The 19,558-nt window shown below is 40.3% G+C and overlaps 1 protein-coding gene across 1 annotated transcript in view; it reads right to left on the reverse strand.

Moving 5' to 3' along the window:
- Window positions 1-19,315, reverse strand: part of SETD3 (SET domain containing 3, actin N3(tau)-histidine methyltransferase) — a 62,918-nt gene extending 43,603 nt beyond the window's left edge. The window contains exon 1 of the mRNA XM_058806491.1: window positions 19,246-19,315. The gene's annotated coding sequence lies outside the window, so the exon portion shown is untranslated. The remainder of the gene's footprint in view (window positions 1-19,245) is intronic.
- Between the last annotated feature and the right edge of the window lie 243 nt (window positions 19,316-19,558).

Here is a 19,558-nt window from a genome sequence, read left to right on the forward strand (position 1 = left end):
TTTCTTTTAGACTCTTCAGCTCTTGAGAAAAATCAAGTCAGATGGGTCTGTAATGGATCCAATAGCAGGACTGTAGATGGAGTCCAAAATTTCTAGAGCAAGAACAGTACAGTTCTGTGTTGATTCATACAAATGTTTTCTACATTCCCTCTAAGCACAAGTCCCTGCATCTTTAGAATCATCAGAAAATTAAAATACTTATACACTGTATATTTCATTATAAAAGATTTGAATGATAACCTATAGGTTATATCAAGATACTCATAAGTATTAAGATATGCATGTTGAAAAAAAAATGAAATTATTTTGAAGGATTTTGTTTTCTCATTTCCAAGAATAAAGCAAGCTAACTGATCAATAAACTGGAGAAAAACAATCTTAGCAAATGTTCTGTATAAACAACTACCAATATACTGCATGCTTTTTTCTTTCCATTATTATTTTAAAGTTGTATTGAGAGGAATAATCTGCTTGAAATATAAACATCCATCAGTAAATTTATGAGAAGAAAAAAACCAAAGAAAACTGTGCACATTTTATAAATGGAGACATGAAAAGTGCCACTGTGGATTCAGAAAAACAACACAGCAATACATAAAGCTGTTCAAATATGGTACACAGTCAGCATCCATTTTTGAATTTTTCCTTGTATGAAACACGTTAGTAGCAATAATCCATTATTCCAATGAAAGTATTGGCAAGGATTATGTCTAAAGATAAAGCTGATTTCAGAGGATGTGAACTTCAGCTTCCCAAATACAATGAAAAGGAAAATTTGAACAATGCTTTGTATTTATATTGCTACCCTAGATGAATATTGTTTCAGAGACCAACACCAGAAAACCAGCTGAAATCTGGTTTACACAAGTAAGAAATTCAAGACAAATACAAGATATGTCTCAGCTACTACTGATGCTCAAATAAAACACAGCAAACATACCATAGGAGAAAACAAGCTCATTGAACACAACTCATAAGATTGATGGCACCATAATCAGAAATGCATTTTTTCAGTATACTGCTACCAGTATATGAATATGAAATAAGTTCTGTGAGTATCTCTGCTCTCTCCTTTGATACATGCATCCTGTCTAACTATTGCTTCTTAGCCATCAGAATTTCTACAGAGAAAATATTCTGCATGCATGATTAAATCAGCAAGTCTCTCTCTCACACACACACAAAAAAAAGCAAAACCATCAGACTGACATCTTGGGACATCTGGTTAAGGAAGTATTTCCTTTTAAGGAATCATCTACCTTGATCAAAACTGTACTTTTGGATCCAATTCCCAATCAGAAAAACAGGTTTCTACTTCCTACATACTCATCTTCATTCACTGCTCAGTAACATGAAACAGATATAACTATTTAAACCTAATGCATTTGACAGCTGTATTGTTTAGCAAGAGCCATAATTTGAAAGGATTTGCTGCTATACATAGCTGTCTGGAAAATGAATTCCAAATACCAGCACTGTGAAGTCTATGTATCATTAAAAAGTCACACATTATATTGTATGAAATAAATAATTTAAAAATAGATTATGAATGTTTTTTCAAAACTTCTGAAATCTAACAGAACACTTCATCCAATTTTGTGGTTGGGAAAAAGTTTAGTTAAGGAGTGCTCTGCTGTATTTAACCAGCAAATGATGATTATAATGATAGCAGAAGACCCGATATGGAGAAAGTAAGTGTGCTTCCTTTGTGAAACCACCTTTGTAATTCAGCTCATGAAACAGATTATAGAGTTAAATTTCAATTCAATTAAAAAAAAAATCCTAGAATTCCATGGCATATTTGTAACTTCAGGTGTGGAAGAAAAACAGTATATTTTTTATTTTAAATAAAATTTCAGACAAAAAGGTGGGGGTTTTTTTCTGCAAGTGACTAAAACAATTGTTTAGAAAGAAAGTATGAACTCTCTTTTTGACACAGCAATGAAAGGAAGGGGTGTTTGGCAGTACCTGCATGACAACAGAAAAAGCAATAAACACATATAAAAGATACATATATATATAAAAATACAGCAGTACTACATGAGGGGAAGCAAAACAAAAAATCCTTCAGATGAATCACAAACTTTATGGATGTCTGAAGAAGCAGCACACATTTCAGTGGAAAAGCAATTTGGGTTTTTTTTTTCTTTTTGAGTTTGGCTTTCTGGCTGTATTCTGGTGAATAGCTTTTAAGTACTATGCCATGCTTTCTTTCAAATGAACGTTGCTGAAAATTCCTGAAAGCATTTTCCAAAGAGCGAGTACACTGACAGCAATGATGAATAAGCTTAGTAATACAGAACACAGCCACATTTCCAAATATAGTGTATCAGCTGGCTTGACAAAGAGCACCATGCCAAAACTGGCAGTGAGGGGTGTAAATGATCCATCTCCCTAATACTGCTATCAAAGAGCAGTATTGGGTCAGACTTTGAACTGCTTTCCACATCACACACAAAAATAATATTTTAATGAGCTGTAAAATACACTTCCTTTTGACTTACAGCTTTAAAAAGTGAGCATGTTTACCTAACAGCTTTAGAAGGTAACCATGAGAAGTCCACACAAAACCCCAGAAGTACTAAAGAACTGCCACCAAGTGAATGCATTTTTGTTGTTTTATTTAAAAAATAACCATGACTGCTTTAGTATTCTATTTAAGAAACCTAATACTTCTGGTATAAGAGAGTTTGACTTCATCACAGGACCGCATTTTGTTATGGAAGCAATGCCAAGCTTGCATGATAAAACACAGATCTTTCCAAATAATAGGTCAGAAAAAAACTTCCATTTAATCATTAACAAACGCCTCAGTTCACTGTAGTGCTACATAGAGCTGCAGTCAGATTTGATAGGAAAAAAAAATTAAAAGATCTGTCATTGACCACTGTAAAGACACCTACCTCTCCCTCTCTTTAACTGGGTAAAAATGCAAGTTGCAACCTTTGTCACAAAACTGTGAATATGATCATTGAGCTAAGTAAACACTATGTTAAAAATTAACTGTGCTGGACTTAAAAAATTTATCCTACATGATGCAGACCACATGAAATCTGATTTCTTCTGGATGTGTATCTCAATTTCTTTTCCAGTGGCCTCAGAATCCCTGCTATGCTCTGTCACCCTCCTCATCTCCTCTGGGACTTGGAATAGCTTCAGCTATTACTTTTACTTTACAGAGCAGTAAACCAGGTACCCAAAATTTGCCAGACTTTTACATACCAACCAAGTTAGGAATTCCCACAGCAATAGTTATCTCTCCAAGTTCAACTTTGCTTCAAGGACTCAGTACATTTCAATGCATTATCTTAACATTGTATTTTCTTTAACACAGATCCTTGTAGATATTAATTACATTATGTTCTCATTATTACATAATAGTTACCACTCCATGCATCTACTTGGCATACACATGCACAGATGGCAGAGGGTGCAGATCTAGAATCTGTATTAGAAAGATACATATGGGTAAACAAGGGCAGACAAGGAGAAGACAAGGGAATTCTCAAGCCATGCAAAGGGCAAGGAGAGGTGAGTATTGTAGGTGGCTGTGGGATACATTCCCTGGCTGCATCAAAAGGGAGGACAGATGAGTGGGATGCACACAAATGAGGCTTGCAACTTCTTTTTCTGGCTTGACTGCCTAGCCTAAGTCCTTTTCCCCTCTGCTTCAGAGAGGGAAGTGTATCATCTCTTACATCAACATATGTTAAGAAGCCAGGGTCTTAAAGGACAAACTTAATGCCTATAGGCAACTGACAGGAGCTCTCCAATCTGTATGTAGGAGAACACAATTTTACACTTGATATGACCAGTTCTACACAGGATGCGATCTTTTGCTTCCACTAATCAAGTCTGGCTTTTTCTCCTAAACTTGAATCTTATGACTGTGGCTAAAAAGATAAATACATTTCATAGCAAATAGATGAAATCAAGAAGTGTAAGAACAGTGTGGGTGGAGGAAGAGATCTGTGATCTTTAAGAAAAATTCAGCTTATACATTTACAATGAACGCTATGTTTTCTTCTGAAAACCACCTACATCATGTCACTTGGAAACCACATTAGCATTCTCATCACTCCTAAGGTATTAATCTAAATGTTCCCACTAAATAAATGACTAATTAGTTACTGATTCAATCCCTTTCCCCCCAGCTCTTTCATCTTTGATGTACTCCACCCCTTCTCTTCTTGCTATTAATTCTCCTCTCCTCTGACCGCTTTTTCCTTTTTCTTCCACTTCCTCTACAAACTTGTCCCAAAATCTGTTCTAAATACAAATGTCACTGCAATTCACTGTCTGTGTATTTTCTTTCTCCAGCATGTCTCAGTTCGTCTGTTTAAGTTGCAAGCTCTTTTGGAAGTTGGACCTTCTGTGATTGTACAGAAGAATAATAACAAATTAATTTTTTTTTAAACAGGATAGGAAGTATTTCTGTAACACTGATGACAACGCTGATAAAAATGACCTAAAGAAAGCACTAATAAGATTAATAATAGAAAACCCCATATTTTTTGCACTTATGACTGCATTCCACTTAAAATACAATGTGAATTTCTGATTCCCTTAGCCATAACCCACACAATTTCCTTGAAGAGCTACCTTTGATGCACATGCTCCTTGTGACAAGGTGCTGTATTTATAATCAGTCCAATGCACAACACAGCTAACAGAGGGTGCCCTAGGATCTTCTGCTCTCCCAAAACAACTTGCACCCCTCAAATGCAGCTCCTTCTTGCTAGTTAATCTGAACACTCTATTCTATATAAAATATAGGCCAGCTGCTTAGGCTTTCCATTTGAACATCAAGTCAAGAAAGCCAAAGCCACCTCCAGCAGCAAGCCACAGCCCCAGATACTCACGTTCTGCAGGAAGAGAGACATCCTGGAACACACTTATATTGGTTACATGCTGCAGGTTTTTTTAAATTCCATTTTATGAGGTTCTGCTTACCATTGCCCCATCCCTTTCTAGTGTCTGCTTCCTGGACTCAAGACCAGCCAAAAACACAGGTCTTCCTCCACAATCTTCTTGGTTAAAAAGCACTTACTACACTCCCTCATAGTGAGAAGTTGGCCTGCTCTGTTTCTTTGTGAAGTCTACAGTTTTCATCCTTACCACAGTCTCCTTTATTTTTCTTCTCCTCTCACCTCTTTTACCAGAGGAAAAGCAACAGTGACGGCAATCAAGAGCAGGCTACTTAGAGACCTACAGGAAAAGCAGGACAGAGGGATTTTCCTGGATGTGTTCACGCTGCTTCTTGCAGCCCAAGCTGCAATGTAGTAAGCTTCCCTTCCTTGTGAAATTATCCAGGGCAGCTTTTCCTACTTCATACACAAACTCACATTTATTTTCTTTTCAAAGACCTGATTAAACTGCATGATCTATTTGCAATAGGACTCTGAACATTTCGTTGCTCAGGTAAAGCAAATTAAATAGGTTGTCACCATCACTTCTTAAAAAGAACAGTATTCCTGAGAAAAAGTCTTTGAAAGTCTCAAGTCTTTTGATTCAGTTATTTCCTTCCCATAGCTTTTCTCATCTCTCTCACTTAGCAGATGGGTTTTATTCCCTTCAGGAGACAGGTACCATTTCCCTCTGTCTGCCCTCTCTGGGATACTTGCTTCTCACAAGCATTTTTTTTTCTTTGAGGAATCTACCACACCAGTGGTTATAAGCTTTGCTCTTCTCTAAAGACACAGTACAATATAAAAAATACAATCATCTAAATAAATTTAACTGCTTAAGAATAAACTTTTACCCCAATGGGGAAAAAATAAAGACTGATACAGAAAATGTCTCTCTAGCCTTCACTAATGAAAAGAATTTACTGGCAAGAAAATTACTAGAAATGTATAAAGAAATGTTCTTAATGCTTCCAAATGAATGCTTTCTCTTCCTACAGGATGAGTTTGAGTACAATTACAGTATATGTATGCCATTGCTTTAAAAACAGTTAACATCAACTAAGTAAACAAAAAAAATTGTTAGGTAACATTTTTGCTTTTGTAGTTATTCAGGAAAATCCAGTTCTTGCAATGCATCTTTTTTCAGCTAGACCATCTTTTTACTGAACTCTTTGTAAGGGCTGTTTACTAAGGCATAAGATAGTCACATGACTGACATATGCTTCAATAAACCCATATGCAAAATTCTGATTGTTTGTGAGAACACTACTTGTATGTTTTATCCTGGAAGAGCTGTTTGCTATGGCAGTGTAAACCCAGAAGAAACACCCTCAACATATAAAAGAAACTTTGAAAAAGTTCAGTCTACAAAACAAGTAAGATAATTGTTGTGTAGATCGAGCCTCCCAGTGCTTACATAAGAAAATTTCCCAAATGGCAATACCATAAATACAGAAATGTTAATATGGACCAAAATATTTATTAGCCAGTATGTAATAGAAAGTTACTTTGATTTTACCTGTTATCCTGTGCACATACATACTACACAATGCTTAAGTAAAAGTGTTCATATGCTAAGACATGAACTAGTAATTATGTGCTACCTTTGCTGTACTTAAATGGCTTTGTAAAGATCTAAATATTCCACAATTTTCAAAAATAGGTCCTGTGATGGCTTAACACAACCTGTTCTACTTGCCATTGCAATGTGCCAACAAGGCTCAAAATCACTTCAGTATGTCATTTCAGACAGCAACTCCTTGGCCATGCTGGCACATTTACCAAGCAACTTCATGGAAATCTCAATATTAATGATGACTAATGAGATCAAAAAACTTGCCATCACCATTTCCTGTATTTTGCTTAGTCAGACTACTTCGCAAAAGTAGAAAAAATTAGTTACATTGATAACTATGAAGGCACAAGTTAAAATTAAGTAATACTATGTTAATAGAGGTGCAACAAAACACTGTAACACTCACTACATTGCTCCAGAGCGAGCACCTAAGAGCAGAAGCTCTGTCCCAGTCCAAGAGAGCTGATGTGCTTCGAAATTCTGGCAAGGTCTTGCATGCAATTAGGACTTCAGAATGATGCTATCTAAGCATCATATTTCCATGGCAATTGTCTTTTAACCCAAAATGTGGATGTCATATAGCTCTGTCTTGGTTACTAAGAATCATAGTAATTTCAACCACCAAAAAAGAGGCAGCACCTATATAAATGGGGGAAAGAACTACTAATAAAAATTTAACCCATTCCTCCATTTGTGTTAGTGGAAAAAAAGTGTGGGTGGACACAATCCACTTTTTTCCAAATTCTCTAGAATGCACAGAAAAGATTAATGCATATTGATACATATAACTACATATTTACTGTGACTTGCTTCATGTAACTGCTAGAGCAGAAGGAAAGGAGCCTAGCTGAATAGCAAAACAAATTCTTGGCTATCACTGTGTAAATTTTTTTAAGTCCCTTTTTAATTACATTATAGTCAACAGCATCAATAACACATAACTAGGCAATAACATATATTCCAATTAACTGAATTGTCTCAAAGGAAGAGATTTAAAGCTAAAGACACTTAATGCCAAGGACTACTGTTTAATTGCAACAATAATTCCACATAAGTGGAATGCCCTCAAGCAACCTAGTAGCAATTGGGCCCACAATTATTGCTGCACACTGAAAAATTCTCCTCTCAGTTCAGCTTAGTTTTTGCTTTAACACCTTTGCCTACTCTCTGCTTTCCACACCTACTGCAACTCCAGTATGATTTACTATTGCCTCCCACACTGCTCCCTTCCAATTAGATAATTATGTAGGGCCATCATGCTGACAAACCACAGCTCCAGTCCCAGCATGGGCAGCACATCCTAGAAAGGGATGGCCACAGCCCTGGCACCTTCCCATGCAACTTCATGTTGAAGTTACTCCTCCAAGCAGCCAGGTGATGCAGATGTAACCATACATCAGATTCATCACCTGCATTTCACTGAAAAGAACTTACTGCCCACAGAATCCTTCCAATATGTTCACAAAGTTACAAAACACCTCTTGCAAACCACTCTAATGAAAGGCAGGAAGGAAAGATGATATCCAGAGCTGAAAACAAGTTTCACAAGCTTCAAGACTTCTTCTAGGCTATGTGGCAACACACACAATTCTTGCCCTCAAAACGAGTTTCATTATACATTCACGTCTTGTACCGACTTAAATTGGCTGAATGTTTCAATACTGCTGCTGGAAACAAAAAACTACTTAAGTATCTATATTTGGACACTGAATTGACACTACCCAGCATACACAATTAAACTGTGTTTGAAATTATAAATATCTGAATTCAGCTACAGTTTCAAGTTGCTTCCTGGAATACCCTGTCCTTAAAGAAGGGATTCTAAGCAGTTTTAAAGGAACTGCTGTATTTTTTCCAGCTAAGAGTATGAAGCACAGCTGCTCCATCAAGCTTCTGAAGCAGATGAATTCCTTAAAGATGTAGTCAGAGATGGTACTGGCAGCACTTCATTCTGACCAGGAGAGTTTGGGATCACTATCAGACCACAAGAAACAAAACATGGTCCAGAAATGTCTATTGAATTCTCAGAGCTTCCAAGCAGCCAGGAACCACAGCAGGAACTAGAGTGAACAACAAAAAGTTTGGAGAAATCCATTGGGTATTTGGTACCTGTTCTCAGGCCTTCCAAGATGTGGGAATAGTTATGCCAGTTAATGGGCTTGCTGTTAAATTATGCTGTGTGCCTTGTGCACTTCTGAAAGACACCTGACAGATCAGGCTGGTATAGGATCAGGGTTGCATGGAGGCAAAAAGTTCAGAGTGGCACTGCAGCTCCATGAGAATGTGCTGCTCTTTCAGCCACACAGAGGGTACACCTGGCCTGCCCTCCTGCTCTGGGCTCAGGGCAACATCAGCTCATTGAACACACATATATATAAATCTATCACTGCTCATTTGTGGAAATAATGAATGAGCATTACTGTCATTCATTCCATGTAAAGTTGGAGGAGAGTCATACAATGGTTGCCAATGTATAAACTGGAGCAGTGCACAGATTTACTGCAATGCAATTGATAAGAAATACTCTGGGGATGCTCCTTAATGGCTTGAAATAAACATTTTACCATTTTACATTTATTACAGAGCTGCTTCTTTTGCTGGCAAACCCTTAGAGAAGAGATCACAGCCCTCAAGCCCAGTTATGATTACACTTCAATTCACTGCAATTTTAGTGTCCTCAAACCACCCACGGCAGACCAAGCACTCTGCATTTGTAAATCCCAAAAGACAGTTGGGTGAGGAACTTCTGACAACATTTAAGAGCTATGCACATTGAAAAAAAAGTTAAGAAGTTTCTGCTATGAATGCCTGATAAGTGATGTAACCGAGGGCTGAACAACTGTCAGAAAGTCTTCCAAACCCATTTGCCTTAAGCCCACTCCCTAGCTAGGGGTTAAAATGGTGATTATTCCACTAGGTGTCTAGAAGTTTTAGGAAAAACACTGGCAGTTTTCAGATTTTTTTTATTCTAGACCTTGAAAATGAAGCTGCATATTCTTCCAAGCCCCTTCATACCTTCTGGCATTCATAGCTGGCAACTTGAGACCTTACAGTCTCTTCCATGTTTACTCAAACTCTGCAGTGGTTTGAAATAAAGCAGCTTTTAACATACACATTTACTGGGCTCTAAGGAACAAGAAAGGCACAGCAGTATTAAGTGTTACCTAGCTTCATCCCCGAGCTTTCAGATGTTTGATAAAATAATAAACAAAATGCATACAGACTATAAGGTCCAGTAAACTGCCATAATCTTCTCAGAATATTAATCCTCACCATTTAGAAGAATAATAGGAGAACTGCTAGGCAGCACTTGTTTTTCTGGTATGCTCACAGGTGACAACACAAGCTGAAGAAATAGTTTAAACATTTATTTTAGCACACATTACAGAGTAAGTACATTGCCCACTCCAGTTCTAAAATATCTAGGAAGGCCATATAACTTTCTGAACAAAGGTCTCCTCTCTGTATTAAGGCAGAAAGATTGACCAGCATGTTTTCACAAGGTAACTGCCTCTAGTATCCTAATAAACTGTTAGCATGTCTGCTGAGAATCTGTTTTCCTGCCCTGGCTTAATTTGGTGCACACCCCTAGTAATTTCCTCAGCCTATCCCTCTGACTCCCAGCCTGCACTGAATCACAGAGTAGGGCTGACCAGACCCTACAAGCAGTGTTTCAAAATGTTCAGATAAAGAGCTGAAAAGATTTCTGTAGTCTTTCTACAAACCTCTAGGAAGCCTGAGCTTGTCTTGCCTCTGCCCCCTCCAAACTGAGATTTCAATGCTTTTATTTCTAAGTACCTTCCTTGCTAGTTTGCTGGGCCTATCTCACTTCTGCACAGGCAGCAAAGATAATCCACTTGTGCCAGATTCCAGCAGTCTGGACTTTCAACAGTCCCAGGTCCCTGCAGACCCCTCATCTTCCATCTCATCTGAGACCTGCATGGTTCCTGTGCTGCAGCAAGAATGCAGCTCCAGCAGCAGCCTCAGGCCTGCTGTCACAGCCCCAGCCCCACGTCCCCCACCAGCAACACCACCAGGTCTCCTTTGGCCATAAAGGACCACAAAGGGACACTGTGTTAACAAGTCACACCTGCAACACTTGCAAGAGGATACTTATATCCATCAGCCCAAAAAGAAAATTTGTTCCTAATGAATATAATCTCAAACAAGGGAAAAACCATGACTCCAGAAAAGACTGGCTGTCAGTGTTAGGATTCCCAGTTCTTGTAGCTGGGTTTCCTGCTACCACAAATAGAACCATAATCTACAAATCAGGCAAATTGTAAATAGACAGAGATGACTTCTACTCAGACCAAGTAATTCTTCCTGAGAGACACAGAGGACAGAACTGAATACAAACACCATGGCTATTGTAGCAAAGCTGCACCTGATATTTTGCTGCAGGTGACACTGGTGAATCTCTATCCACCAGAGAAAAATCCATTTTGGGAGCAGCAGCACTTTCCAAACCTAGAGCAGCCATGCCCTAGGCCTTAGGACAATGCTTCATGTAGGGTGAGGACAGAAGTCTGCAGAAATGTGCTCAAACCAGCTTTGTGTTATTAACCTGATCTGGCATCTGAGAGCTTTCTGGAAAAGACACAACTTTAACTTTACAAAAGGTAAAATATTCCTCAAAGTTGCACAGAATTTTGCTGTCTTGGAGTGCTATGGTAAAACTCCAGTATGACAAATAAAACCAGCAGCACTGCACTAACTTCCCACTTTCAAACCAGGCATACACCATGCCTTTAAGACTGCAATCACTGTTTACTAGAGTCTGCAAAGTTTTTGGCTGTTCATATCATTATGAAACTCTACACTATACCTCCAAGCCATTTCGAGATCAACTCTTAGACATCACAGAATATAGCAAGCAATTTTTTATTAGTCTATTCATTTTTTTCTTCAAACTCAAAGTGCAACAGGTCAGGGTTTTTTTATATTCAGGCATGGATTCAAAGACTCAGAAAGCCAGAGAAACAGGCTGTAGAAGCCAAGCATCCTACAGTGACAGAAGGAAATCATAATATTATCTGTCATTGTCTTGAAAACAGGAATTCTTTTTTCAAATAGGGAATTGACAAATGCAAAAATTGTAATTTCATGAGCCCTTACAGAGCTCACTGTTCCCAAGCATCAGCTGGGAACAAATAACTGCTTGAATGCTGACTTTTGGAAATAGGGGCAGAGAACAGCTACAATCTGAATCTGACAACCACATGAAAACCCAACAGTCATTTTCTGCAGCTCTAAGTTTTACAGTTCTATTAGTGTACTCACTGTATCAGCACACAGAGCTTCTCAAATTGGTCTGACAACATCCATTTTCCTTGCTCCTGACTGACAGAATCAGGTGCAGCATACCCCAGAGGGAATGGATGCTTCTCTATTTTAAGTAAAGTTAATATATTAATATGCTATCAATGCAACTCCGCTTAGCAAAGGGGAAGATTACACATTGTAGGTGGTCATCCAAAGTAACCAGCCATTTCTTTCTTCACCAGCCAACCCTGATTACTTTCTGCAATTCTAAAAATACTATCCCAGCACACCAAGTTCCTTAAGCAAAGAAATTCATCCATACACAGCTCAGCTTCCTGCTGAGATCCACTTCATTTGAAAATGGCAGTTTCCAAAGAAAGGATTATCAAGGACTATCCAGTTGCAGGACCATCAATACATACATACATACATATATATACATACATATATATATAAGCATATATATACACACATATATACATATACATACATATATATATATATATATATATACACACACATATATAAAAGACATACCAGGAATATCCAAAGACAGGCAGTTACCCTTCAAAGTGAGCAGCAGAAGTTATAGAATGGCTGCTGGTTTACAGAGATTGGAGCTGGAGTTCCACAACAAGACTGTTGCAATGTGTCAGTCACCAGTTTCCTGAATCCCAGCAGCTCTAACCTTGCCACCTGGAAGCTCACAGACCACCCAGATGCCACAGCCTGTATGTGGCAGTGGAGACTAACCCAGAAGGCTGTGAGGCTATTTTGAAAAGTCAGTTTTGTTTATGTGAAAAACTAAACCCTGGACAAATGGGTCACAGACTTTTAGATACAGGCCAGTAGGTATTTCTGAGTAATATATTCAACAAGAAACTATGCAGATGCATTAAAGAAATGCTTTTGTATCTAGGGTTCAATTGACAAAACTGAATAAATAAACCTGTAAATAGACGCAGGGAAAACCAGCTAAGTCTGGAAGATCTGAACATTTTATCACTGGTTTTGAAGAAGCAAGAAAACCAACTTTATGAACACTGTCCCATAAAATATCAACCTCTGTCCCATTCTATCAAAAGAATAGAAGAGCATAGTGGTGACAATTCATCATATCCCAGTGAAAGTCTGGAAAAACAAATGCTGAAACCAGAATAAGGAATAGTGACTACCACTGCAGTAAAACAGAACCATTTTAACAAACACTGGAATGCTGTCTGTACAGCAGGTATCAAAAATGTAACAAAAGCATCTATATGCTTAACACCTTCTACTTTTGAAAATGATAAATTCTATTCTGTTGTATTTAGGGGAAAAAACAAGTAACCTTGCATGCTAAAACAAATCTTATACAGCTGCCTGGAACTAGAGATTTGATGCACAAGGCTAACTTGGTGTTTGTTAACTCGGGCATCTGCTCATGGTTTCACAAAATACACTCTAGAGGCCTACTACTTTCACTTCTTCTAAGAGTACACATTTGAAAACTACAGGATAGAAACAAAGCTATTCTGCTACTACTCCATCATTATAAAGATCTTAAGAGGTGAACTTTCAACCATCACTTCTTCCAAGCTCAGGAATGCACCACCTCTATGTGCAGGATGTTAAGTGAAAATGACAGGTCTGCATCAATTGACAAGACTCTCCTGACAAAACTCAAACAAAGAAACAGAAGAAGTGAAAGCATGGCCAGCCGACTCCGCAAAAACCAAGGTATTGTTTGAGCATGCCAGGAAAGCTGAAGCTCATTTGAGTTGAATCTGGCAAGGGACAAAGTACAAGAAAGACAAGAAGGTCCTGAGATTTGATGGATCTTTGGTGAAATAGGATCAGGAATACAAACATTTAAACAAACTTTAAAAAAAGTCACAGTGAAAGTGATCATTGGAGACTGACTGTTCAACCCCCCTGCTCAGGCAGTGCCACCTGGAGCCAGCTGCCCAGGACCATGTCCAGACAGCTTTTAAATACCTCAAAGAATGAAGACTCAGTCTCCAAACTGTGGTCAGTCACCTTCACAGTAAGAAAGTATTTCCTGATGCTCAGAGAGAACATCCTCTGTTGCCTCTTACTTCTTGTCACCCCTGAAAAAACCTGGCCCTCATTCTTTGCACCCTCCCTTCAGGTATTTGTACACACTGAGGAGATCCTGCTGAGCCTTCTTTTCTCCAGGCCAAGCAGTCTCAACTCTCCCAGCCTTTCTTCATGTGAGGAAAGTCCCTTAATCACCTCAGGCCCCTCCTCAGTAACTCCAGCTCTCACACTGGGGGCTCAGAACTGGACACTACACTCCAGATGTGGCCTCACAGGGCTGAGGGGAGGGAAGCTGTCGAAGCAAATAACCTTGATGGGAGAGCAGTGGATGCTGCTCATCTCTGCATTGATAAGGCTTTTAACATCATCTACCACCACATACTCACACAAGCTGATGAACTACCAACTAAAGTAGTGGACAGTGAGGTGGAGTGAAAACTGGCTGCACTGCTGGATTGAAGAGGCTGTGGTGAATGGCAGGAGGTTCAGCTGGAGACCAGTCACACCAGCATAGCCCAGGGATTAGTACTGGGACTAACACTGATTATCATCCTCACTGATGACTTGAGCAGTGGGACAAAGCAGACATACAGTTCCACAAATTATATAATTGCAGACATCAGTTCATTTGAATTACCTAGAGGGAAACCTGTAAAAAGAGATCTTTCAGAAGTCCTTGTCAGAAATATTTAAATGCAAAATCTCCTTCTCTTAGTTCTTGAAGTTATTATGTGGCTACATCTATAAACTGTCATCAAATAAAGATAACCAAGCACCTCCAACAGTGGCCACAAAGACAACTCCCACAGGACCTGTAAGGGCAGGAAACACCTGCACCTCATGCTTGGTTGGCACCAACCCCTTCCCACAACTTATCCTCCCTTAGCTTGGCACAGGAATGGGCACACCAGGCAAGACCCAGCATACTGGAAGTTCTGAACCAGCAATTCAGGTCCTGTGGAAGCAGAAATCCACACACCACATCCTCTTCCTACTCTGCTGAAACATTACTTGAAAACTTTGGGCACCAGTGCTATAAAGCATTAAATACAAAGCAAGATTAACTGAGAAATGCAGGCAGCATTTGTAACGTAAGAGACTTAGTTTTATTGAGATGATTCCATCATTATTTATCATATTCTAAAATATATACAAACATATATAAAGGACAATCTACAAACTGATCTGCATGCAAAAGGCTAGAATCAGATAGCTAACACAGGAGCCCCAGAGACTGACTCCCCTCCTTTCAGTGCAGGTTATCACACTCTGAACAGAAACAATAACAAAGGAACTGAATAGAACTGTCAGACTTTACAATCTATCTTCAATTACAAAAACAATTTTGGCCTACTTTAAAACACTAGCTGAAAACCATATGTTCAAACACTGCTGTAGGCACTTACAGGACAGGTTAGCCAATTCCTTCAGAGATATTGGGAATATACCCAAGAATAAAATAAACCAACTAATCTGTCATCCCCCAGTACACAACACACTTTAACATCAGGCTCATAAAATCCTTCTGAAAAGTAAAATGATATCTCTCAAGTTACAAGTTATATTGTATTTTGATTCCTAATAGGATATTAGCAGCTAGATTCTCAGAACCATGTATTTTCCTTTATTTCTGCTTTATGTGTTATAGGTACATCTGGCCAGCTTCAGAGCCTGTAAACACCAGTGCTGGAGATAAAACTGATCTCAAGCCCAGTCATTCACACCTCTGCATGATGCAGCCCAGGTCAGATACACAGGTGGAAGCCTCCTGCAGTGACAGGTCTGCTGCTCTGGCCTGGTCACAGAACCCAGAAATGAAATGAAAGAACACAGCTCTAATTCTTCCTTATTGCAAAGAAAGAAAAAGGAGTAACAGACTACCTGAACAGGATGGGAAGTGGTAAAGGAAGGGCAGGAATACATGGAGCAACTGGAATAGTCATTTGTTAGAAAAGATGCAATCAAGAGGCAATGTAGGGCAGAGCAGCTAAAAACAGAAAAAGGGAGCAAGGAAGGTTAAAGCAGAGGAAGGGCAAGACCAAAAATGCAAAGCAATGTTAAAATACACTTGGGCATGAAGTCACCTCTTAACTGCTACAAACACAAGCCTAGCTCCAAATACACAAGACTAAGGCCAAACAATACTGATGGACCATTTTTATGGAGCAATGAAAAACTCCAGCTGTACTTTTAGTTTTGAGAGGTTCTTTCTTATATTTTACATAACAGTCTAAGTTAAAAACATTATTAGTCATCTAAAGCCAAACCTAGGAAGCTGAAGTGTCTCTAACAAGTTCTTTGGCAAAGGATGGTCAGAATCAAATAATTCCCTTTACTATAAAAAGCTTTACCACCACAGGTGTGTCAACCATGAGCACAAGCATAAAGTATTTGGAAAAGAGGAAAGACTGAACCACTGCTGTATGCACTGCATTCATCTACTCTGCAAAGAACAAACTGCTAATCCCACTCCAGTGTAAGGTTAAGGAAAGAATGATGGTGATAGTGGTGACTGTGATACTGGGAAGAAGCCAATCTATCAAGAATAATATCAAAAGAAGCTCCTAAAATTAGCTAAACATTTGGCTGATGCACTTACAAAAAATACTAACTACCACAAATTTAGCTAATTGTCAGGAATCAAATTCCAAATGACATTTATTCTTACAATTAGGATCCAAGAAAACATGTCTTGACAGTATTCTGATTACAGATGCATGAGGTAGTACTAATCTACTGAAAAAAGGAAGTCCTGTCATTTTGACATTATCTCCCTCCCCACCCAGCTGAACCTAGCTAGATACTAACTAAGCACAAGACTGCCTCATGCATTAAATATAAACTTCTGGTAAGAAATTATTAATTTGAAGGTAGCACAAAATGCTGAAAGGCAAAAAAAAAAAAAAAAGTCCAGATCCAACAGAACAGTTCAAAAAAAGTATGTACTTCTTAATTCACTTTTATCAGCTTGCTAACTTGCAACTATTACATTATTTACTACAGGTTTGTCCCCATACCTCTTGGCCTCCCATTAAAGCTTTCTTAAGCAGATGGAGTGCTTCTTACTATCAACACCTGACTGATCTTTCTAGGGAAGATAGTTTACTATCTATCCACAGAAAACAAGCTCTTAACTCCCTTGCCTCTTTCTTAAATCAGATCTTCAGACAGCCATTTGACCAGAAAAGAAAAAAGAAACTGATAAGCTCTACCAATTTACCAGCCCACTTTGTAATTTTATTTCTTAGCTTTAATTTTGTTCATCCTGAAGACACCCACAAACTTTTTTCCCTAATTCCTTTAGAGCAGAATTAATTAAAAACCCTTATGCACTGTCTTTATCTGCATGTTCCTAAATAATGTTCTTAATTTAGAAAATATTAACCTCACTTTAAATAATATAACTCCTAATTAAGAATAAAGCAAGCCACCCTGACTTCAACCATCAGTAGGGCAGACTTAACAGAAGCACACAGGCTTCCAAAAGGTTGAGCCACAGGCATCATGAGGTCTCATGCACTGAGCACTATGCCAGCCCACCAGAAAAGATACAGATCCCTTAAGACCTCCAGTACCCTTAAAGTGCCTTTGTTTTTTCAAAAAAGCAACCACTGAAATACTCACTTGCTGAGAACTACACAATTTTTCACATTAACTACATAACCAGCACCACTATGATGAAGTATTACACAGATACAGTAGACATGTCTAAATAGATTTATTACAATGAAAACACCATCAAGATGCACACTTTTCCATACAGAGAGGCATAATGCAGTCTATTTTTAATTTCTGTACCATACTGAAATCAGAATTCTATTTCAAGCACATCTGATTTCAGCAGCAGATCAGGCCATCTCTGGAAACAGTGATATAGATTACAAATGATTTTGGGGCTTGTGGCATTTCTTCCCCCAACAGCCTAAATCTATTTCTCAGCACACAATGTCAAGAATGTGTTTTCAACTCTACTGCAATATATACTTCAATCCCTGCTAAACATAACTGAAAACTTTACTCGGGCACAAGCCAGCAGGCTTGAATCTCTGCCATATTAAGTTACTTAATTGAGCAAAAATATCAGGAAGCCACCCCCGCCTTTGAGCCCATCGTGCCTTTCCTTCCCACAGCTTGTACACTGGCTGACTATTTTGTACCAGGAACCTGATAGTGGACATACAGAATGCCACAGTTGTTTTTCACTCACCGACAAAATACTTATGTTTCACTTGACAGTCATGGCATTACAACAACTGAAGGCAGAAAACACTTGCGAGACATTAAGCTAACATTGTAGCAATTTTCAACGAACAAAGCAGTCACTTGAATAGACAGGTGCCTACATTACATGCTCTTAGAAGGGACAAAAACAATCTACTTTCAGCCTCATCTCCGGAGCAAGCTTAGGTTCCAAGGACAAGTCCATCCAGAAGAGCAGACACCAAGATTGGAGCAAGAGCAGCTTAGAACCATGAGGGACAACTACCAAAAGGAAGAACTGAGCTTATTCTGAGAGCTGAATGTAGGCTAAAAAATTGCATGCCAAATTCAAAATTTAAGAACTGAAGGCAAAGCACAACCTCAGCTCGAGCAACTCTAATCAAGTGTTGCTGGGTGAGGAAGAGGAGGAAGGGTTCATGGGACAGGCAGCTGTTGTAACGATAGGGGAAGGCTGAAATAGCGAGGCTGTTTCAGGAGCAACACCCCTGTCAATAAACAGTTTACGATTTATTCTAGTTTCAACTCCCCCTCCCTTTTTTTTCCTCCGAAGATTTTACTGCTCTGCTTAAGCAGAGGGGCTGAGAAAGGAAAGAAAGCAGAGCACTCTTCTCCAGCCAGAGGAGGGCTCTGAGGAGCCGCACACCCGCAGAGCCGCCCCCGAGAGCTGGGGCACGGGAGGCTCCACGGCAAACTGAACTAGGAGCAGGGAGCATTCACACCGTATCAAACATGTTTAAAAAAAAATCAAAACCAAAAATAATCACATCATGAGGAAAGCAGTTTTAAGCCATTTGCTTTACTCTCGTTTCGATCAGCCTCTCGAGGGGGGATGGGGCAAGGGAGAACGCCAGTGCCGCCGCCTCGCTCCGCACAAACCCGCGCAGGCCGGGCTGGAGCGAACCCGCCCACGGCGGACCCGGGGGACGCGCCGGCCCCTCCGGCCGGGCAGCGGGACAGGGACAGGCCGGGCCGGGCCGCGACCGAGGCTGCGGCTCCCGGGGAAGGAGGCCCAGCCCAGCCCGCACCGGCCACGCGGGGGAAGGCAGGGTCGGCGAGGCCCGCGGAGCGCGCCCTGGGGCGGCGCGAGCGGGTGTCCGGAAAGAGCGGCGCCTCCTGCGGGGAAGGCGGTGGAGCGGGGCGAGCCCACGCCGCGCGGAGGGCTGCGAGGAAGGGCCCGCGGCGCGGCGGGGCGAGCGGCGGCGGCAGGGGAGGGGGCGCGGGCAGGCCCCGCCTTACCTCCGGCAGCGGCCGCTCCTGCCTGGCCCGAGGGAGCGGCGCACCCGAGCCCGCGCCGGACGCCGCTGCCCGCCGAGGGGAGGCGGCCGCTTCGCCCGGCCCCGCCCCCTTCTGCGCCCCCTGCCGCCATTGGCCGAGCTGCCGCCCGCCGGAAGGCCCCGCCCCTCCCGCGCCCGCGGCGGCCTCAGAAAGGGCACGGCAGCGCGCCCATTGGCTGTCATTCAGTCCCCGTTGGCCCGCCTTCAGGTATCTATTGGTCTCTGAGACTCGCAATCTTCCCCCTTAGCGTTCCGATTGGTTCGCTCCCAGGGTA

This window comes from Ammospiza caudacuta, chromosome 6 (assembly GCF_027887145.1).
Source record: "Ammospiza caudacuta isolate bAmmCau1 chromosome 6, bAmmCau1.pri, whole genome shotgun sequence".
Lineage (NCBI taxonomy): Eukaryota > Metazoa > Chordata > Aves > Passeriformes > Passerellidae > Ammospiza > Ammospiza caudacuta.